At 38.4% G+C, this 24,072-nt stretch overlaps 1 protein-coding gene and 1 long non-coding RNA gene across 3 annotated transcripts in view; one reads left to right on the top strand and one right to left on the bottom strand.

Moving 5' to 3' along the window:
* The window catches only part of C4H4orf19 (chromosome 4 C4orf19 homolog), a 142,252-nt gene that overhangs the window by 117,893 nt on the left and 287 nt on the right, over positions 1-24,072 (bottom strand). The gene's annotated exons all lie outside the window — the stretch shown is intronic.
* On the top strand, positions 1,730-23,531 carry LOC129143839 (uncharacterized). Of its 2 annotated transcripts, none has more exons than XR_008547759.1 (3): positions 1,730-1,970; positions 22,690-22,800; positions 23,186-23,531. It is a non-coding gene; the product is annotated as an uncharacterized LOC129143839 (long non-coding RNA). The 2 variants fall into 2 exon arrangements; XR_008547758.1 differs by lacking the exon at positions 1,730-1,970 and adding an exon at positions 21,565-21,648.

Below are 24,072 nucleotides of genomic sequence, written 5' to 3'. Positions count from 1 at the left end.
CCATAACCTGGTCCAAAGGTAACATAGGAAGAAAAACATTGTGTAAATTTTGGGGCAGCGTAGGGGAGATCACTAATGGCAGCACAAAGTAAGTGGCGGGACGGGGGGGGTGTTTTTAAAATAAAAATAAAAAAATTAGTACATTTGGGCATTCTCCAATCCATACAAGACTGGAAATCGCCTTTGGAAAGATGAGCTCTTCAGGTCCAAGTGATCATTTTAGAGACGATTTTGTGAAGATGCAGTTTTTGCATGTACTTGGTGTAAGAACTCGGTTCTCTAAAACCTAAGTTCTAAAATCAGATTTTCCAACCTGAAAAGGAGCCAGGGAGGGATACTGCTCGCAGATCACAGGATAATTTATGTCTTTAATTTATGCTTTGAACTCATATTTTTTCTGGGTTTTTCCCAATCTGTACATATTTTAGAATTAGAAAAAAACCTAACTATTAAACAAAGACCAGGGTTGAAGTTTCTTGTTTTTACCCACAGGAAGACTGCTACTGTAGGCAAGGTAAATTCCCAAACAAAAGCTACTGGGAAGTCAAAGCCTAGGGATTGGTTGGCATATCTGTGATGGGGTAATTAACAGATGTCTATTGATCTCTTGTCTAAAAACTTTTAAGTTTAGAAGGTTACCGAAATTCCTTAGAAGTCGGCCACTTTATTATTATTTTTAACAGCCATATTGAGATACAATTCATATGCCTTATAATTCACCCATTTAAATAAAGTATTTCAATTTGTTTTGCATATTCAGAGTTGTGCCACCGTTACCACAATAAATTTTAGCACATTTTTATCACTGCCAAAAGATATCCCATAGCCATCCACTTTAGCCATCTTGCCCAATCCCCTTGCTCTCCCCAGCCTTAGGCAATCACCAATCTACTTTCCGTCTCTGTATGACTAATCTTGACCTTGCATATAAATGGAATCATACAATATGCAGCCTTTTGTGTCTGGTTTCTTTCCCTTAGAATGATGTTTCCAAGGTTCATTCATGTTGTAGCATGTTATCAGTACTCTGTTCCTTTTTACGGCTGAACAACAGTCTACTCTATGGATGTATCACGTATTATTATCTACTCTTCAGTCAGTGAACTTTAGGTTGTTTCTACTTTTGGGATATTATGAATAATGCTGCTGTAAACATTTGTGTACAAGTCTTTCTGTGACATAAACGTATGTTTTTTTCCTTGGATATTTACCTAGGAGAATTGATGAATACTGTAATTCTGTGTTTAAACTTTTAAGGAATTGCAAGACTGTTTCCCAACATGGATGCACCATATTACATTCCCACCAGCAGTGTATTAAGGTTGCAGTTTCTCCACTTCCTTGCCAGCACTTGTTATTGTCCATCTGTCTGATTACAGCTATACCAGTGGGTGGCCGTCATGAAGTGGTACACCTGCTGTGGTACCTGCTGTAGGCAAGGTAATTTTCAAAAATTCATTATTTTTAACATGTTTTATTAAAAATTATTTTTAATACAGAACTCATAGAGGTTAACATACAAAATTTCTTCACATGTATATACTGATTTGATTCCTAGCTTCTAAACCAACAACGATCCCATCTATGTTTTAGCACAATGATTATTCCTGTTTTACAGACAAAGAAATGGAGGCTCACAGAGGTTAAGAAGTTGTAGGGCTGGGATTTGAACGCAGGGGTTCTAAAAGCACATGCTTTTAGCCACAGTGTTATCCTGTTTCAACAGCTACTAGGTGCCTGCATAAACATGAGCAGATAAGATGGGAGAATGAAGGTATTTGAAATATGTGGATTTAAAGCATCTAGTAATGATTATGAAGATGCTGAAGGGATATGGCTTTGGATTACAGCAATAGGCAAGATGTTATCTGTTAATAGACTAAAGAACAGAGAAGTGATTTCTGTGACTATAGAGCAATTTAAAGGAAGAGCTGAGATTAAACAGTCCCACATCTGCTTCACTGCTTTGGGTAAGTTATCATTTTTATCCTTCCATTTGGAAAATGAGAACATTAGTGATGATAAATAGAACCAAACCATGTGCTAAATATATTTACCTTTTGGTCCTTACACTTGCAAGAACGAGACCAGTTTCTCTTGAATGATTGATCATATTATCCTAATACAGCTAGATACATTATTTTAGTTTTTGTGATTTTAGCAAAATCAAAATAGAGCCAGATACATTATTTTAGTTTTTGTGATTAAAATAATGCATTTTAAAATAAAATAATTATTATTTTAAATAATATATTTTAAAATAATAATTATTTTAAATAATATATTTTAAAATAATGTATTGTAAAATAAAATAATTATTTTAAATAATGTATTGTAAAATAAAATAATTATTTTAAATAATGTATTGTAAAATAAAATACATATTTTAGTTTTTTTCCTTTCTCTTCCTTGTAGTTGAAGAAAAATTATTTCACAAAAATAAAAATTATTTTGAATTTTGGCCACAGTAAAAAGCAGTTCTGGGAATTCAAATTCCTTATGCCCTAGTTAAACATTATTAGTCAAAAGCTACTGCTCACTAGAACCCCTTTCTAGAAATCTATCCTGTAATACTGCATATATAATTCTTACATCTTTATCTAGGATATTTCCAATTTTCAAATTTGTATATGTGACCTAATTAAACAAAATAGCTCAAGAGGACTGATATTCTAAATAACTAATTCATAAATGTTGCTAAAAGTGGTATAATTTTATAATTTCCTGAAGAGAAACTAGACAAAATTTCCTGTAACATTACAAATCTTAAAAGAAACAGGGTAGTTTTAAGTGTGACAGAGTTAATTCATAAATGAGATATATAGACTAGAATACTCATTTTTAAAAAATGTTTATTTTGAAGCAAAGGATCATTATCTCAATCTTTAGCTTGTACCCGGCAGCCTGTATTTAAAGGGTTTATTCTTCACGGTGATGGGGTGGGGTGGATGTAGCTAAGATAGCAGTTCCAGTTTTACCACTCTTATTAATTTTGTGCTGGGGTTGAAGTGCTCCACAGGAAAAAAAAGGAGCATTGTTTCTATGAACTGTATAAAGGGGAGGGAAGGAGGAAATGTTAGAAGGATGATTTCTCAATTTTATTTCTTAAAAGGCACTCTTGTGGTTGCATTTCCTCCAAACCCAACCTTTTGTGTTCAGTTTGATTAAAATGCATCCTTCTTGGTCTAACAGTATCTGGAAAACTCGAGAAGGCTTTTTCCTAAACCATCAGTAGGTCAAGCAAGAAAGTTAGCAGAGCTGATTCTGCTGATGTACCTTCCATAACTGACAGTATTCATCTTTGAAATGATTAAGCCCTGGTATTTTGACTGAAAATGTGAAGTCTTTTATAAGGAAATGAAAAAAATATAATTTTTTATAAACACCCTAAATTCTGAGTTTTTGCATACATGCCACTTGATCTTCATAATTATATCAGTAATACCACTGCATAAAAACATCAGTCAGAGGAAATCTAATTTAATGTGAAAATAGCTATTCTGAGGAGAGGTGGGAACACTGAAGAGGTTCTGGAGTTACACAGACCTTCGCTAAGTACCATCTCTGTCACTTACTAGCTTCAGCATCCTGAATGACTTAACTTCTCTGAGCCCAACCCTTTCAGTTAATGTGCACAAATCACCTAAAGTACCTAGTACATAGTAGGTGCTCAATGAATGTTAGCTATTCCTACCCTTTTGACAAAGAAACCATTAGCTAGTACCAAAATGATAATGGAGTCTTCCCTTTCCACTCATCCTAAAGCAGGTATTCACGTCATTCCCTCTTTTATTTGGGCTTCATATTTATCAACTGAGTTTTTGAGTAGCTACAGTTGCCAGGTAGTAGGCACTGAGGGGGTCAAAGAGAGGCAACGTTGACAAGTGTCTTAGCCTGCTTTGTGCTGCTATAGCAAAATACCTGAGACTGAGTAATTTATAAATAACAGAGATTTATTACAGTCCTGAGGGTTGGGAAGTTCGAGGTCAGGGGGACTTTTATTTTATATGAGGTCCTTCCTGCTGCAACATCCCATGGCAGAAGGTAGAAAGGCAAGAGAGAAACCCGTGAGAAAGAAAGAAGGGAAGAGGGCCAGAACTCTTCCTTTTATCAGGAACCCACTCCCAAGGTAATGGCATTAATCCATTCATGATGGCAGGGCACTTGTGACCTAATCACCTCTTTAGGATCCCACCTCTCAAACTGTTGCATTGAGGATTAAATTTCAAACACATGAAATTTGGGGGACACATTCAAACCATAGCAATGTCCAAGCCAGTCTTTGCCCTAGAGAGGAAAGAGCATTTGATGATGTCATCAGCTGAGATAATAGCAGAAAGGAGAGCACATCAGTGGGCTTGAAGGTGGAGCACCGATAGACTGCATTTCAGGTGAGTTGAGTTGGATGGGGTCTGGGGATATGCAAGCAGATATGCCCTACAGGAAGTAGTTTTTAATGGATCTGTAGCTGTGTAGGGGGGCAGGGCTGGAGAAAGGCATTTGGGTATCATGTATGTTTGAGCTATGAGTGGTGCATATATTCTGACACTGCCAGAGGTTGGTCAGGGAGCCTAGAAGACTGGGAAGAACTGTGGGGTGAGAAGAAAGACCAGGGACACACTACTGCTTGGGAATGGGAGACAGCAAGGAGATTTTCTGGGTGTCCCCTACAACCCTCAAAAACATTATCTGCAGGTACTTCGGTTTTTAAAATTAATATTAAAATAACAAATCCAAAAATGTATTTTTCTTGAATTGAGATCAACTATAAATCTTATATTCTATTTAACATTCTCTAAACTCTGTCAATCTTCTGAAGAGTGATCTTTTAACTTGGTTAAAGTAGTAGACATTAAACATTTCAATATAGCATTAAATAAAGCAAAATTATCTTAACATTTTTAACTTAAAAATACAAAGTCTAAATCAATCATCCAATGACATATTTTAGATTAGAAATCACAAGGCTAATCATATTAACACATTATCTTAAACATAATGAATATCTAAAATATTAAAGACTTTTCCCCAAACTTATCTAAAAGTATAAATATTTTGATTTTATTTAGTCCATCATATTTACACTTAAATTTTAAGTTTTCCCATGGTTAGAACACTATATTATAAGGAAATAATTTTGCTTTCCCCCCAAATTTGGGGTTACCTTCTTAGTGCATTTTCACTAGCAAGTTAGCCTGGGATTTAGGATCTAATTTTCCCTATGCATACTTGCTTTAACGGAGACTCTATACTTTACGAAGGGTTCAGTCTTCTCATCTAAGTCCCCAAGATTTAAATTACTTGTTATCTAATTCTCAAGTCATCTTTGATTCTGTAACCTTCCACAGATTACCTTGCCAGTTGACCTGAATCAATGAATATGGCTACCATTTAATCCTACTCAGAATTCTTTGCACACTCTTCCTTGCAGACATAACTCATAGATAGTATAGAACATACAACTGGATTCTGCATCATGAAAACCTCAGAGTCAAACTTGATAATAGATGATAGAAAAATAGGGACTGGTCATAGAAGTAGGAGAAGAATCAGGAATAAGAAATGTAATAGCATAAAAGCATCAAAGGAAAGGGAGAATTTCAAAAAGGAAGATATCCTCAAGATCAATAGCTTGAAATGTAGCAAGGAGGTTTTTAAATTAAAGGGGTGAAATATGACCATTAGAATTGATCAGTGATGTTTTCATGTCACGATGTGGACTAAAACCAAATAGCAATATGTTGAGTGAACTGGAATGGGAATTGCAGTTAAAGGCAGCAATTACTCAAGAACTCTTTAGGACATTTTATTTTATATTATTTTATTTTTAAATAAGGGAAACAGAGATGGGGCAGTAGCCAAAAGGCTCAAAGGAAGACATATTTATCTTGTAAGAAATAAATTTTTTCAACACCCCTTACCCCCACTTTTATTTGGTTAGAGTTGATAGATTCAGGACAAAGACAGAATTAATTGGTGAAGCAATATCCCAGAGGATGGAAGATAAAAGTTAAGTCCACATGAAAAAGTTGGCCTTGAACAGGAAAAGGAACACCTTATCCTCTGAGAATGAAGAGAATGAGGAAAGGACTGATGCAGATGTAGATAAATTTGTGGACATGGGTGGGGCAGGAGGCTGAAGTCGCTCAAGCCTAACTGCATGACTGTCGCAAGTCCTAGCCAATGCCTTCCAGGAGCACACGCAGTATGCAGCTTCCCCATTTCCAAGAACCGAAAGAATGTGGACTAAGATGATGACAGCTCCAGGAACCAGCCCAGACGGAGCCACTGGAGAGCTTCCCCATAAGGTAGCCATACATATTAATCACAGATCAAATAAGAGAAGAAATCCTAGATCCTTCTATCCAACTCAGATTTCTCACTTAAAGAAAATGAGGCCAGAGGTTAAGACAGGCTCAAGGGCAGTTGCTAGCATCTCTTAAGCTAGAAACCAGGTTTCTTGCCCCCAGAATGAAGTCTCCCTTTATTTTTTAAAATTGTATATAGCTAATTTTCTCCACCTTTTCCCCTGGCCAACTTTTCTTCATTCTTCTACTTTTAGCACTTCACTTTCTCTGAAAAGCCTTCCTTGCCTTCTCCCTTCCCTCCCCTCTCCCATTTAAATCATTTAAACAGGATCCCATTTAAGGATATTATATACCTCTTTGATCTTTCCTTTGTTGTTCCACAATTTAAATTCTATTTTTATTTAAGGGTTATTTAATGTTCCTCTTTTCCAGTAGATATTATAGGGATTCTGTTCACTTCTGTATCCTGACCATCCCAGAGTATAATGCTTAGCTTGTAGTTAGTGCTCAATAAAATTACGTTTATATATGAAATTATATTCATTCTAGAATACATTTACATACTGTTAAAGCAAAATAAGCAGGGGGTCAAAAGACTGAGCTGTCTCTGTGCTTTGAATTCCTGTATAACAAACTGTAAGCTAATTTAGTATATAAACAAATGAAAACTTAACTTAGGAGAATATTTTTTGTAACAAATAGCTGGGTTTCAGCCAATCAGATGCAGCCAACTGACCAGACCATACTCAACTATGGCAAATACCTAGCCGTAACCAATCAAGTTATTTCTGTATTTTACTTCCAAGTTTAGCCAATGTAAGCTCACTGCTCACTGTGGAGCAGAACTTGGAATCTCTTTTGGTTCTGAGTGCTACCCAATTCATGAATGGTTCTTTGCTCAAATAAACTGCAAAATTTAGTTAATGTTTTTCTTTTAGAAACATCAGGTACATGGTGTGGGAGTATAGAATTCAATAATTTTATTTGCAAATTAAAGTTCTCTGTTTGTGAAAAATATGCTGTGGGCTTTCAGGAAGGCTGACATACTTTCTTCCTAGTATATGGGAGATGTTCAATACATATTTGTTGAGTGAATAATAATTTCTGAACTATCGAAGTTTTAATTTATGGAAGAAAACCACACATAGCCACTCAAAATAATTTAAAGATCTTTTCTACATCTCAAAAAAAACTTCGTAGGTAAGCAAAATAAGATTCTTCAAACAATGTAATTTAGAATAAATATTAGGGTTCACCAAACTTTGAAAATAACTGGCTTACAATGAAAATATTAAGCATATAACTAAGGTAGCTCTTATGATAATTTATAACTAGAGAACCCAATGTTTAATTCCTAAAGTTTCACACTTTTGAAGCTTCTGAGACATCTTCTCTTAAACCCGACTTTCAGATATAAAATGAACTCACCAACTTTTGGTGCAGAAAATTCATGCATTTGCAAGTATTTAATAAGAAAAGCCATCACCAATGAAATGCCTACACCCTTTTCACAGGGAAGGTAATTTGCAAACACATGCATGAAGATTAGTACCATACAGTAGGCAAATATTTTTCCATGTCCCACCCAAAGCAAACAAATGAAAATAGAAACTTCAAGGACAATTATAAAATATCTTTAAATTTAAAGACACAGCACCCTCTTATCCTTTGGCTCCACCTGTACCTTTATCAGAAACACACATTTCTTAATCAGTCCCAACTGGGAATTTCTAGCAGGAAAACAGTCTCAGTTGATTGTGAGGTAATTGATTTTTTTCTTACATTTCTTTACTCTCAAAACTTTATGAATCAAAAAACAAATGGCTAGAAAGTACTAATTTGTTGGTTGTAGATATTAAGAAACATAAACAAATTCCCTGGTAGTAGCTCTTAATTATATCTACAGATGCTACGTTCTAACTCTTTCATGGCAGTTTTAATTTGGGAGATGTTCAATACATATTTGTTGAGTGAATAATAATTTATCACTGAATCAGTGAATATCAAAATGTCCCAATGTTTATGCATACAAACTGTATCTCCCAAAGTGTCATAGTATTGGCATAAAAATGCTTTGCCTTACCCATTTGGAAGAGAATATGATCAGCGTTCTTGTGGCAAAGCAGATAATGGGTCTGTGTGCAGATATGGAAGGGTCAAGTTATGGAGAACATCAACCTTTGAGTTTCAGAGCAGACTGACTCAAATAGCTCATCCTGTTGTCCATCCAACATATTTTGCATTTCACTAGAAAATTCAGTAACTATATGTCATACCAAGAATAATATAAGTCCGATAGATTATTGCTTGGTCTGGGCATAGCTGAACGAAATGAGAAACATAAAATTTTCCAGGTACTTCTGAGGGTGCACATATACAGTCCAGGTCTGGGTTATATAGAGATAATACCAACTCTTTTAATAACCCTCCAGGGCACAACAGTCTTGTCATCTTGGAATTTTCTACATGTCGTCTTGTAATTTTCTGATTCTAAGATCCACTGGGGTGTGGTTCAGTCACATTCCTTCCTGTTCTACTTGCAATGAGGGTCTACTGGCTGCTCTTCCACGCTTTCTCTCCTTGACTACTACACAGTCTCTATGTGAAGTTGGTATTCAAGAAGCTTATTGAGAAATAAATTTCTGCATTTGCGAAAAGAACAATGTAAGCTTACTGAAAGGCAGACTTACAGCTGACTGAGGAGAAAATAATTAGTGCTTTAAATTTCTCCCTATATCATTTAGTCATTCATCGCTTAATAATGGGAATATGTTCCAAGAAATGTGTCGCTAGGTGATTTTGTTTTTGTGCAAACATCAGAGTGTACTTATACAAACCTAGATGGTAGAGCCTACTACACAGCTAGGCTAGATGGTACAACCTGCTGCTCCTAGGCTACAAATCTGTACCGCATGTGACTATACTACTGAATACTGTAGGCAATTGTAAACATATCTAAACATAGTAAATGTACAGTAAAAATACGGTATTATAATCTTAAGGGACCAACATTGTATAAGAGGTATATGACCCAAACGTTGTTATGAGGTACATGACTGTATATCAAAATCCTAGTTTAATACAATTTAAAGGAATATCACAGTTATGAGGCTTAACGTTTTTTCCGAATTTTAAGATAAAAAATATAAATGCATTACATGGATACTTAAATATTTAAGGCATTGTGAACCCGCACAGAATTAACTATTGGAAAAGAAAACTGGTTTGAAAGACTTTAGAACTGAATCTTACACAAACATATGTGTGTGTGTGGGTATACAGAGTCTAAAACATCAAGCAGATGGTAACGTAAATAATGGCAATGTTTAGGATATGGAAAATGTTCAGTTGAAATAAATTAATAAAACACTGGAAACAAACACACCAAATTTGCAAAATGGGAGGCAGAGAGCAGAATAGTTTCCTAGAGATAGCAGCTCATTTAGACGATGAACACCAGATGCCAAGTGGAGCTCAGTAGAGACAAAAGTGTCATGATTAGCTTCAGGGGAGGAGAAGAGAAGGACGAGGCACCAGAGGTGAGATCCTAACACAGCCCTTTGCAGGCTGGGGCAACTCCCTAATTGCCCCTGGGGAGCTACAAGGCAAGGGACAAAGTAGCCATCATTTCTCATTTCGGTCAAAGGAGGAGGTTTATATCACTGAACAGTGATTCAAAAGCCTCCATCTGGCTGAACCCCACAACATGAGGGGTTGACAATGTGAAACACTGCTCCACGTCCATAGTCAGGCCAGGGTTGGCTGTGTCACTGTGAGCTATGAAACAGTCCCTGAGACACACTCTGTGAAAGGACCTATGAGAATTGTAGGACGAGAAAGTGTTGAATATAGTTGTGGGAAATTACTGACATTATCAACAGATTAAAGTTGAACGGCCATGCCATTTCCTTCCGGAAGTTTAGGATATTGGTATTTTGTTGCAAGTAGGAAGGTACCTACTGACACGCCCTGAACCCAAAGTCCATTTCCCCAGCATAACCAATTAGGCAACTAACTTATTCCTACTGTATGTGTGAAAGACAGAGAGAGAACATGAGCGAGCTCCTGAGAGTGCTGTGTAAGTACAAACCACAAATGGGAGTCTTTCTTTTCCCCGAATTTTAGTGTTGCCTCAGATCTGAAATCTAACTGAAGCCTGTCAATTGTTGTACTGCATGCTTCACAATGCATGAACGTGATACTGGACACTGACTCTGAGTTCAAGCACAAATTTACTGGAGGAGAAAGACATATTTATTTATGAGGCCTTCCAAGTAAAGCCAAATTATTCACAGATACAGTGAGTGCTAGAGGAGACTTTGCTTGTAGGAGAAAGAATTCTAGACCACAAGCCAGTATATCCCTTGGTTCTAGTCTTGGTCTTGCTCTTAATTTAGGGTTATGTGACTTTGGCCACCCCATTAGTCCTTCTAGACCTCAGTTTCCTCATGTGTGAAATGAAGACGTAGAACTAAATGATCCCTAAAGCCCTTTTTGGCTCTAACAATCTAGAAGATATTCGGAAGAGGGAGCAATCATTTTAGGACAGAGGATCAGAAGATTCCATGATAGAAGAAGGGCAGTTTGCTCTTCTGCAATGTCTGCTTTCCCTGACTACAAAAGTAAACATGAGAGTTGCAAAAACTCGAGTACAGAAATGTCAAATATAGTTTGTAAATGCCCCTATAATCTTCACTGTTATTTGTTTAAAATTTATTCTTCCAGCTATTTTCTGTTAAGAGCTAATTATAATCATTCCTATTTTATTAAAATGAAACACTAAGTGCATTTTTCTTCAACAAGTTTTTAAAAACTTAAGACTATATCCTGAATATTTCTGTCATGTCATTACACATATATCTCATTTTTAAATCAGTGCAAAGTACTGCACTGTATCTACATATTGTACTTTTTTTGAGATGGAGTCTCACTGTGTCACCCAGGCTGGAGTGCAATGGCGTGATCTTGGCTCACTGCAACCTCCGCCTCCTGGGTTCAAGTGATTCTCCTGCCTCAGCCTCCCAAGTAGCTGGGATTACAGGTGCCCACCACCATGCCTAGCTAATTTTTGTATTTTTAGTAGAGATGGGGTTTCACCATGTTGATCAGGCTGGTCTTGAACTTCTGAACTCAGGTGATCTGCCCACTTTGGCCTCCCAAGTGCTGGGATTACAGGTATAAGCCAGCGTGCTCCACCTACATATTGTATATGTTAATGATATAGGGATTTTTTTCATCACAAACAATACTGCAAGAAAACTTGTATACCCAAGTCCTAATATTCAATCTTGACACCTCTTCCCTCACTTCCCATTTCCTATCCATTACCAGGTACTGGTGATTTTATTGACTATCCTAGGAACCCATCCACTTCTCACTCTATAATTGCCTCTACTTTATTCAAGAGGAGAATCAACATCTTCTTCTGCAATAGTCCCTTAATTGATCTCTTCTCTCCCAGTCTTGCCTTCTTCCTACACAGCAGCCAGGGATGCAAATCTTATTACTCCTCAGTTTAAAACCTTCAATAGCTTCTCACTGTTCTTAAAATAAAGACCACCAACTATAAGGTTGTATTGTCTGCAATTTGCTAATTTATGGTATGTCAGCGTAGAGAGTTTGGAATTTATGTGTGCTTTTAATCTGTGCTTTAGGATGTAGATTAAATGAGTTGCCCCAACAGGAATATATATTCAGAAATGAAATATATTTCAGATATTATATTTCATTTATATTATATTTCATTAATATTTCAGATATATTTCAAAATATAAATATAATATTTCAGAAATGAAATATAATCAGAAGGCAGAGATGGCTTGTACAGGTATGCTAGCCTCATTATTTCCACTCAACACAAAGGACTTTATGAGATTGCAAAATGGATGTTAGAAGTTATTTTTCCTTGGTGAAATCAGTTTTGTATGAGTGTGGACTGGCTAGAAATAGTGTAGTGAGAGGCACTCCCACTCTTGCATCAACAATGTAGATTACAGCAATCCAGTATCTTTTACCCTTCCTAATGTTCCTAGTGCTTGTTTCTGAGAAATGGCTCATTCAGTGGCTGGTTCAAAGCATTCTTGCTGCTTAAATTAAGCTCTTAGGTGACCTCAACTCTTCTTCTAGAAGAGTGTCACATTTGTCTTTCATGAACTTTCCATGAAGATACAGTTGGAGAAACCAAAAGAATAGAAGGAGGGGCTTCACCAAGCTTACAGGACAGGATGTATGATTGTTTTTATTCCTGCTTACTAATCAAACTTGGATTGTGAGGGTGAATCGAACCCGAGACCAAGTGTTGAGGCTGTGAGGATGGTTTCTTTATCCTCACCCACCTCCAAATTCTGGAGGTTTTAACATCCACTGAGAGGGACCTGGTAGATATGAAGGACCAGGTTAGCTGAGGTTGGTTTTTAGCATGTGGCCTGCAAGGCCTGCAGGGTGAAGCTACTGTCTACCTCTCTTGGTACTCCTCGTGCTCAAGACATTTCTCAGAACACCATCCCCCCAAGCCATATCAGCATGCCCTTCGCCCTCCCCTCTCTGGGGCTCCCTTTGCCGGGTAAGAGTCCACTCATCCTGTGGATCCCAGCTGGACATCCCTTCCTCAGGGAAGCCATCCACACCAGTATGGTTATTGCATCAATACCTGTCTCCCACCAAGATTGTGTCCAGGTCCATTTTGTTCACCTTTGTATCCTCACCACCTGGCACAGTGCTTGACCTCCACAGATGCTTGTTCAATAAAAGGGTATTTAGGTTTTATTCTACACATTGATAGAAAAAAAAAAAGCTTTTTGTGGCACTAGGTTCACTAATTGGAATGGGCCCTCCAGTATAAGAACATTTTACAGTAATATTTTTTCAAAACTCCAATTCACAAAATGAAGAATGAAGAATGGAGAATATACTAAATATGAAAAGTGAGGCCACGGCCCTCTCTTTTAAATGCTATAAATGCCACCTTTGTTATTTTGAAAACTCTTCATGGAACTGAGAATCAAGAAAAGGTCACGTTCTTGAGCTTTAATTTCTCCATATTTTACAGTTTTCTTTAGTCTCCCTACTTATACTGTGATCATTTCAGCATGTAAATAAGTTCTGCTTTCTCTGTGAACTCCACTGTTGCTTCCTTTCCTCAAATTCAGTCCTTGGCATCCTCTCTGCCTCACACTAATACAAACATGGAATCGATTATAGGTTTTACCCTAACAAGTTCTTTACATGCTTGGGGTATATTTAGAAACATTTAAAACTATCCCTGGACAGATATTTAAGTAGACAATTTCATAATGAGGAAATTTACATCTCTAGTTAGAAATTCAGGGGAAATCCCAAGAGTTTAAGCTTGAAAGTTTCCTGCTATTTCGTGTGGCTTTTATATAAGGTCAAGACGAGGGGAGCTGGGAGAAGGTGTGTGTAGTTTGAGCCCCTCCCCCATTCTTTCTTTCCATCCTGTACCTCCCATTCTGCTCTAGTCCAGATGTATTTTACATTTGAGAAAATGGGAGGCCATAGAGGCTGAGACTCAGATTATTTAAACATTTACTAAGGGCGGGCTGTGCTAGGTAGACACACATTAGAGGAAGTAGTTAGCGTCCCAGTTTTACAGATGCGGAAACTGAAATCCAGGAATTTTAAGTATTCCTGAGGTCCCACAACAAATGGCAGAGCCAAAATTCAAACCCGATGAGAGTCCAGCCCTCATTACCGTCTCTTCTGGGGCAGCCAGGCCTGACTCCAAGTGGGCCATAGCTTCTCCTCTTTTGAGACTTACACAAGAAGTACAGTGGAACAAATGGCTTAGTGATGGAAGAAAATACAACCCCCAAACCCAGTTTCTTTCCAAAGGGCTCACTTAAACTGAATAGAGGGTAAGCACCTGCAGAGGTGAGTACTGATTTAATGCAAACAGATGTGCATATGATGCTGTCATCTGTGTTTGGGAGGATGAATCTCATAATTTCTGACTTACGGGCGCGGGTGTACTTGTGCCTCGCCTAGTCATACCTGCCATTAGGGGACCTGCGATGTGCTCCAGCCGTGGATTCTTGAGTTTGTGTTTGTTAGCTTGTTTTGCTTGTTTGTCTAGTTAACTCTTAAAGGGCAATTGCCTGTCAAGGGTTGCAGTTTCAGTAATTTTATTCTCTAAAGCTATTTTAGTTTTTTTTTTTTTTTTTGGTTATATAAAAGTAACACTTTTGCCCCATTAAATCTTTGAATCTAGGCAGATTCAAAGGCAGAGGGTATTAAGAAAACAACTCTCTAGCTCCCTCACCAGTGAGCTGTGACTTCTCTATCTGCCTTTGTTTTCAGGCTCACCTCCCCAGCGCCACAATTTAGCCCTGTGCTGCAGCACCAGGAAATACTTGTGTTTTATCTTCCAACAGAGAATGCATGGCATCAACAGTAGTGCCTGAACTCATTTTACAGCAGGGGGATCAGGCTTGGTGGGGCCTCTGCCTGGGCTGCAGTGGATCTCTTCCATTTTTACTATGTCCACCCCTAGAACACTTGGCTTCCTTTGCCAAAACCAAATCCTGGTGAGCATCATAAAACTTGTCTTGTCAAGTTTAAAAGAGAATGCAGATAAATTGTAACTCCAATCTTGACGGTCTAGCCAATTAACTCTGTTTTATGATTCTCTTTGGAAATGACTATAGCATTAAAGGCGTTTGTCACATGCCAGGTAGCCAGCAAACCAGGATTCAAACCCAGGTAACGGCGGCTTTAAAATGTGAACTCTTTCAACTTCCCTACACTGCTCACCAGTGGCTGGGAGACGCTGCCACAGGGAAAGGAACAGCTCTGAAGTGGTTGAGTGAAAAAGCACAGGACAGGAAGGTTATAGACATGGGTCCCAGCCCTACAACAACCTCCAACTTATGGGAGATCCTTTACGAGGTCCCATTCTCTCTTTAGGCCTCAGTTTTCTTATCCATAAAATGAGGGGTTTGGACCACTGAAGACCCCTTCCAGGTCATGATTCTGTCATCTACGGACTTTTTTTTTTTTTTTTTGATACTGAGTCTCGCTCTGTCGCCTAGGCTGGAGTGCAGTCCAGGTTCATGCCATACCCCTGCCTCAGCCTCCCGAGTAGCTGGGACTACAGGCACCTGCCACCAAGCCCGGCTAATTTTTTGTATTTTTTTAGTAGAGACGGGGTTTCACTGTGTTAGCCAGGATGGTCTCGATCTCCTGACCTCATCTATGGACATTTTTAAAGCCTCAGCTTAGTTGCTTAAGAAATAGGCTTAAAAATTGAGTTGAAAAAAAATCAAAATCTTTTCATCATTCAAAGAAACAAAGGAATGGACGGCAAAATTGCTCACATCATTTGAAATTTGAAGTGTGGTTTGTTGCCATTGGGATCAACATATGGATTCAATGAAATAAGAAAATCAGGCAGGGGAGGAAATCAGTTTTTAATGAGGCATTTTCAATTTTCCAGGAAATAATTACTTCAAACCACCAATATAAACTTTGAAGCATCGTTCTGAATTTGGCACAGTGTATATGAAAAAAGTCAAACCAAAGTAAACCAAAGACTGATCAGTTTGATAATCTCCTCCAAAGACCAAATAGAAAACCTGCAAATTGCTTTAGTTGGACAGATAGTGAATTGTGCTTGGAGCCAGCAGGCCTGGGTTCAAGTTTTGGCTGAATCACATCTCCAAGTCTGTGTCCTTAACTATGAAATGATCATCATAATCCTACCTACATATATATCATAGGGTAGTTGGGAAGGCCTAATAAACAGAACTACATAAAGAACTATTTCATTACAAATAATTGCCTGCCAAAAAAATTTCCCCACTATTTACATGGACATACAGATTTGGAATTTAAATGTTTGAATTACCTCTTAGCAAAAGCTGAAAAACTGCTATAATGAAAAGGAATGGGGGAAGCTGCCTTTAAACAAACAACAAAACCACAATCACCAAAAAGTATCCTTCTTTTACAGTAGCAAAGAATTGCAAAGATAACATCCCAGCCTGAAGGTTGGGAAGCACAGTTCAGAACTTGACAGTCCAGAATCATGTTCACATTCTCTCTTTATTCCCTTAGAAGATCTGGCACCAAGTCCCATGGAAGGTGCTTTGAAATGCCTCCCAGATTGCATCCTTCTCCTCTATTTCCTCCATCTTTTCCTTGGTCTGAGTTCTCTTCACAGGACAGCTAAATGACAGCAAAGCCTAAGCAACAACCAGGGTCACTGCTGCCAGGCCAGCCTCAGTACTGCCCAATTAACCTTTCTAACAAGCAGACTTCATCAGGCTCCACAGCGATTCCATCAGTCTCACATGACTTCCTTTTACTGCCAAAAACGCACCCCTACTCTAGTCCAGCAATCCCTCCACTTGCTTTCATACCTGTGGCATTGATTCCAGCCCAGCGTCCAAGCTTTCACTGTTCTCCCTGCCTAGAAAGCTCCTCCACCCTCATGTAAAGGACCTCTTCAAGAAGAACTACAAACCACTGCTGAAGGAAATAAGAGAGGACACAAACAAACAGAAAAACATTCCATCCTCATGGATAGGAAGGATCAATATCTTGAAAATAGCCATATTGCCCAAAGTAATTTATAGATTCAATGCTATTCCCATCAAACCACCATTGACATTATTCACAAAATTAGAAAAAAAGCTAATTTAAAATTAATATGGAACCAAAAAAGAGTCCATACAGCCAAGACAATCCTCAGCAGGAAGAACAAAGGTGGAGGCATCACGCTACCTGACTTCAAATTATATTACAAGGCTACAGTAACCAACACAGCATGGTACTGGTACCAACACAGATATAGAGACCTCAGAAATAAGACCACACGTCTACAACCATCTGATCTTCAACAAACCTGACAAAAACAAGCAATGGGGAAAGAATTCCCTATTTAATATGTGGTGCTGGGAAAACTGGCTAGCCATATGCAGAAAACTGAAACTGCACCCCTTCCTTAAACCACATAGAAAAATTAACTCAAGATGGATTAAAGACTTAAATGTAAAACCCAAAACCATAAAAACCCCAGAAGAGAATCTAGGCAATACCACTCAGGACATTGGCATGGGCAAAGATTTTATGATGAAATCGTCAAAAATAATTGCAACAAAAACCAAAATTGACAAATGGGATCTAATTAAACTAAAGAGCTTCTGCACAGCAAAAGAAACTATCATCAGAGTAAACAGGCAACCTATAGAATGGAGGAAAATTTTTGCAATCTACCCACCTGACAAAGGTCTAATTTCCAGAATTTATAAGGAACTTAAACAAATTTACAAGAAAAAGACCAAACAACTCCATCAAAAAGTGGGCAAAGGACATGAACAGACACTTCTCAAAAGAGGAGATTTATGTGACCAACAAACATATAAAAAAAGCTCATCACTGATCATTAGACAAATGAAATCAAAACCACAATGAGATTCCACATCATACCAGTCAGAATGGTGATTATTAAAAAGTCAAGAAACAGTAGATGCTGGCAAGGCTGTGGAGAAATAGGAACACTTTAGCACTGGTGGTGGGAATGTAAATTAGTTCCACCATTGTGGAAGACAGTGTGGCAATTCCTCAAGGATCTAGAACCAGAAATACCATTCAACCCAGCAATCTCATTATTGGGTATATACCCAAAGGAATATAAATAATTCTATTATAAAGATACATGCACATGTATATTTATTGCGGCACTATTCACAATAGCAAAGACATGGAATCAACCCAAATGTCCATCAGTGACAGACTGGATAAAGAAAATGTGGCACATATACACCGTAGAATACTATACAGCCATAAAAAAGAAGCATGATCATGTCTTCTGTAGGGACATGGATAATGCTGGAAACCATCATCCTCAGCAAACTAACACGGGAGCAGAAAACCAAACACCACATGTTCTCACTTATAAGTGGGAGTTGAACAATGAGAACACATGAACACAGGGAGGGGAACAACACACACCGGGGCTGTAGGGAGGGCAGCGGGAGGAGAGTATCAGGATAAATAGCTAATGCATGCAGGGCTTAATATCTAGGTGATGGGTTGACAGGTGCAGCAAACCACCATGGCACATGTTTACCTATGTAACAAACCTGCACATTCTGCACATGTATCCTGGAACTTAAAATAAAATTAAAAAAAAAACCAAGCTAAAAAAAAAAAAAGAAAGAAAGCTCTTCCACCCTCCTTCACCTATCTTAATACAAGTCATTTCTCCAAGCTCCCTTTAGTGCAGGGCTCTGCATTTACTGTGGTTATGCAATCATCTGGGAGATCCTGTTAAAATGCAGGTTCTGATTCAGTAGACTGGAGGTGAAGTCAGGACTCTGCATTTCCAACAAGCTCCCAGATGGTTATGATGCTGCTGGTCTAGGGACCTCACTTCGAGGACCAAAGCTTACTGGCTTATTGGAAAAAAATGGAAAAGGAATAGTTTTTTGAGATACATGGACATGGGTTTAAATGTCATCTTGATTAGGTTTTAGCTGTGTGACTAAGGGCAAATAACTTCCCTTGTATAATGGGAATATTACTTATTTTATATAAATGACGTGAGGATCTTTTGAGATATTAACAGATACTATTCTAAATAGGGCTTTCTCTTGGCTCCCCTGAACTCATCACTTCATCCTCTATTAAGCTTCTCTGATTATCCAGTCTTACTTCTCTTTGCTTGGAATTTTATTGCTTAAATAACATGTGTGCACACTGCAACCATATATAAATGAGACCATATGTTCTTTGAGGGCATAATCATGTTTGATATTTCTCTTAACATATAAACCAAGAAAAAGTTTTACTAAAGTTTGATTTTTTTTTCACGCAAAACTCTGAGCTGTATGATACTTAGTAATACCACCACCCTTCACTGCAGCATTATGTAGGGAGGCAGAGCTCCGTCGTGGTACTGAGCACAGGCTTTGGAGTCAGACACACCCAAGTCCCAGTGTTGGATTCATCACTCACCATCTGTCCTGCCTAATCCAGACTAACATGTCTGGTTCTCAGTTTCTTCACCTGTAAAACAGGAATTTTGCCTTAACCTTTAGTGCTATTGTGAGAATTAAGTTAGACAAGTTACATAAGGTACGAGGTGTGTATTATAAATTGTGAAAAAGGCCATGATTCTCCATCCCTCCCTGAATCCATGCCATTTTCTAATGTAACATTGCAGTTCCTCCCATTAAAAAGTGGGGTCTATTTCTCCACCCCTTGAATCTGAGCTGGCTTCTCGAGTTGCTTTTGAAATAGACTGGAGTAGAAGTGAGTTGTGTCAGCTTGAAGCTAGGCCTCAAGGGGCGTTGCTTCCATTCTCTCTTGCAACCAAGTTGAGCCAACATGTGATGAACCCAGGCTAGGCTGCTAAATCATGAAAGACGCGAGGCTCAGCTGCTCCCCACGTGACATGGCCGATGGTCCGCCAATACTCAGAGGCAGAGCTGCCTTGGTGACCACAGATGCATGGAAGAAACTGGAAAAGACAGTAATTTGCCCACCCAAGCCCACCCAAACTGCTTATCTACAGAAGCACAAGCTCAATAAATGGTGGTTATTTTAAGCCATTACGTTTGGGGTGATTTGTTACACAGCAATAGATAACTGATACTGAATATATAAGTAATTTCTCAATAAACAGTGGCTATGTTTTGGACAATATTATACTTAATATAGAATGAGTTTTTCATAGTACTAACATTTGTGCTTTTTAGTCAGAAGTAGGAAGATGACTAAACCAGGAATTGGGGCTCTGAGATTCCAGTCCCAGCAGTTTTTCCAATGGGCAGCTGTATGACTTTGGACAAATCATTTAACCTCTTTGAGACTCAGTTTCCTCATTTGTAAATTAAGTTGGTTAGACCAAGTAACTTTTAAGGTTCTTTTCCAGCTCTAAAAAGGATCAAGGGTCCTTTTTACCAAAAGGCAGTACTTCTTCCTTTCTAACAGACAGTTTTGAACACAATTTAATGTTTTTCTTGTAGACTTAGGGTTTAATCACAGACCACCTTCACTGTATTGTCTTTGCTGCCTAGCATTTGGCTGTAACCACATTTCATACTTATCACAAGAGCTGTACATTGAAACTATAAAGTAGATCTTGCTGTGGACCAGGAACCCAGGTAGCCAAGCTCATTAGGAATCAGAAATGAAATAATGCCAAATAAGTTCTAGTGGGAATCTTAAGTATGTGACTCTTAACAACAATTTGAAGGTGCAGGTGGATTTCTTTTATGCATTTCTAGGTTACAATACATATTCTGGAGGACTAAGGTTGTTGACAATCTGACCAAATAAAAGCAATACTATTTCACAGCTATACAGAATCAAATCTTTGTATTTATTGCATGTTAATAACCAAGATATATGATACTCAGTTACCAAATGAGGGAAAACAACACCAAAATCAAATTTCAAAACTCCTGTGTGTAGACATCTACTCTACAACTAGTGATCAAGTGAATAAATTTAAAATATATCCAAATACACATTGTATTAAAAAGCTATGCATGTGGCAATGAGTCAATAACCAAGGTGACTTTTGTTTGTTCACAGGCATTATGTATAGCCTCTCACACATCACTAATACTCTTACAAATATAATACAGTCCTCTCTGGGACATATAGCAGGCCATGTTGTGGTCAACTGAGAACAATAAAAAAGAAAGGCTGTTCTACTGTCCATTTCCACTAGTGTTAAACAATCAAATGTCAGGGTGTTTTTACTCCCAGAAGGAGTTAAGCTAAATCAGAGAATGTGTATATAATATGAGGGCAACAGTTTACTTCAGCTTTGCCTTCAGATGTAGATATTTAAGTCTGTAGAAAGAAGCACTAGGTTGTTGAAAATGTGAAATATAATTGGCTATTTATCAGAAACTTTTTTCTGTGATTAAAAACCATGAGGAGCTCTAGAGGAACTAGAATTCACATGAAGAACATTGCAATGAAACGTGGCTTACATTTATCTACCTGGAGAACATGTATTTTGAAATGACATGTAAATTGACGTCAGAGATTCAAGTCAATTAATGGGTTCTTACAGTTAAAATCTTAAATACCAGTGCTTCTTTAACTATCTTTCGAATCAGTTCACTTCTCTCTCTCCTCTAATTTAAATTTTTGCCGCAGCTGCCTTTGGTCTTGGTTGTATCTTTCCTGTTTCATTCTCATTGCAGCCTGCATGAACTCTCTAAAATAGAGATCTGCTGTGCTTAAGATCCTTCAATGGTTTCTCCCAAGATATTGGGATCTCTGAAGACAAGGACTGTGTCCGCAGAAACTCATCGACTCTCTGGTGTCTCTGGGTCTATGCACATGATGTCTCCAAGGCCAGGTCAGGGTTTTATTAAATTTTGTAGAACCACTTGTACACTGAACAGAACAGAGTTCAGCACTTGTGATAAAGTTTGAGATACAATATTCCTTTTGTCATTTGTTAATATTCATTGCAGCTCTGGAACATCTTTTCTACAATGCCTGACAACACTGAGTCAGAGTTTTAATTTTCTGTTTCAGGACACGTATTCATTGGCTTGGTGTTTTACGTATGTTTTAGGAAAGGATTATTTGATAATCTACAGTCCTGAAGATTTTAACTAACCTCTGTGGGATTATGATATTCTCGGGTGAAAAGGGTACAAGTAGATGAACGATTTCATTTTCAGTTTATTCTCTTAAATAGCAGTCAGAGTAAGAAAGGCTACAACTAGAGACGCAGGATGGCTCAATGGTTAAGAGCAGGCACTCGAGAAAGGCTACATCTGACCTGCACATAGGTGAAGACTCCAAGTCGGCTTCCTCTAGGATGACCCCTTTAACTCAACTCTTTTCTACACACCTACAAAGTCTCTCTGTAAGCATGTAATCTAATGACCAAAAAGAATGACCAAAAAGAAAATCTGCCTAATGACCAAGAAAGAAAAGCAGGACATAGGTACTAGTTACTATTTAACCAAGACTGTAAAAGATCCCAAGATTCAGGGTTATCAGAAAAATTGTGTAACTAGGGGAATGTGAAACACAGTCTAGGGAGAGGAAACCTAGCTACTGGGAGGCTGGTATTCAATTATTTGGAAACTGGTGTCTATTCCAAGAAGCACAGTGAATGGGCTTCCGGGCACCAAGAGCGGGCTGTTCTAGGAGGAAAGGGGCCGGCCCTACCTGTGCTCTGCCCTTGGGCTGCAAATGGATTCTGGCCGGAGCTTAGCCAGGTTGTATTTCCGGCTCAGAGAGGGTCTGGGTGGGACGTCAAGGGAATCATTCCATGTTTAGGATAATGGAACATGTTGAGTTGGTATGCAAGTTTTTGTCTTCAATCCCAGATATCCAAAAAGCTCTTTGAAACACAGGAAAGATTGGCCCTATTTCTCTTTAGGTATCATTATTTATCTCAATCTCCGGAGCCATTGAGGACCAAGATCATACTTGCTGAATAAATGCACGGAACAGGATCAGAGGATAGACACAGAATGGGCCAAGAAGAGAAGTAAGCCACACCTTCCCTTCCTGTCTCAGCATCTGTTCCATTTCTGCTCAGTGACCCAGGCAGCTTGCTGTTAGCTGACTCTTCACACTTTAGGGAAATACAAATAACTCCAGAACTTAACTTTACCTTTGAGCTTCAAATTGTTTCAATTATGTACCTTGTTTCAATTATCTGCCTCCTGACAGTGTTTCACAGCTGGGACCAGTAAGGTGGTCTATGATCTTTAACATCTGTCTTATCCTTCCTAAAATAGTATCAACTGAAGGATTAAATGGGGAAGGGGGAGGGGTAGGCAGCAAATATAGACTCTATTATGTTTAAAAGCAGTAACCCCTTTCCATTTCTTTCTCATTCAACTCTCAAATGCTTCTCTTCTTTTCTCTAGATATTATTCCTCATAAGAGCTTGCTTGATTGCAACCACCAAGGACATCCGCAAACCAGGGCAAGAAGGACCATCAGTAATTCTTTCCCATAAATAGTGACAGGAAGAAAATAAACGCCCTATTCTTCAATGATTTGAACCACCTCTGGAGCACGAACTTCCTCTAAATTCACAGGGCAAATATCCATCATGGGGCAGGTATCTATGCTGCCATGGAAAGTAACATAAAATGTACTAAGTCATCACAGGGAGTTTTAATTTTGTTTTTAAGGTCAATTGCCATGCTGGGGTAAAAAGCAATGATCCTTGCCTTTTATCACCGGAAAAATTCTTCACCAGTACTTTGTGAAAATCTCGCCTCATCAGGGCTGCCAAGGTCAATGCAACCTAAGTAACCAAGCTGGGAGATGCTTGCCTAATTATTAAATATTTAGCAAACAGTTTGTGACTATTTAACTGTTTGCACCTGGCACCCTCTTTTCACTACGTGAGGCCTCCTGGCACCCTGACCTCTTCCCCCACCCCTACCCACTGCCCAGGCCGCCAGCACCCCTGGGGGGCAAATACCGGGACCCAAGGGCATTTCAAAGAAACAGCAGAGGTCACATTCCATTTCCTTTTTATTAAAAAACATACTTAAAATGGGGGAGGAGGGCACAGATCTAAGGTAAAATCTCTTGCAGTTTTTTCAAGTTCGCATGCACCGTTGAAAGTTCATTAGTTAGGGATTTAAAAGCAAAAATGTTTCACACAACCAATTAAACGCCAAGCTTTACAAACGCCTTGGTCTTTGGTTTTGAGAATCTGTAAAAGTCCGCCTCCCCCCACCCGAGTTTTGCCTCTTTTAGAGCCCCTTTGTTGAATTACGTGACTTTTCCCGAAGTCATC

Source organism: Pan troglodytes, chromosome 3 (assembly GCF_028858775.2).
Source record: "Pan troglodytes isolate AG18354 chromosome 3, NHGRI_mPanTro3-v2.0_pri, whole genome shotgun sequence".
In the NCBI taxonomy this organism is placed as follows: Eukaryota; Metazoa; Chordata; class Mammalia; order Primates; family Hominidae; genus Pan; species Pan troglodytes.
This window is presented reverse-complemented; position numbering and strand designations above follow the sequence as displayed.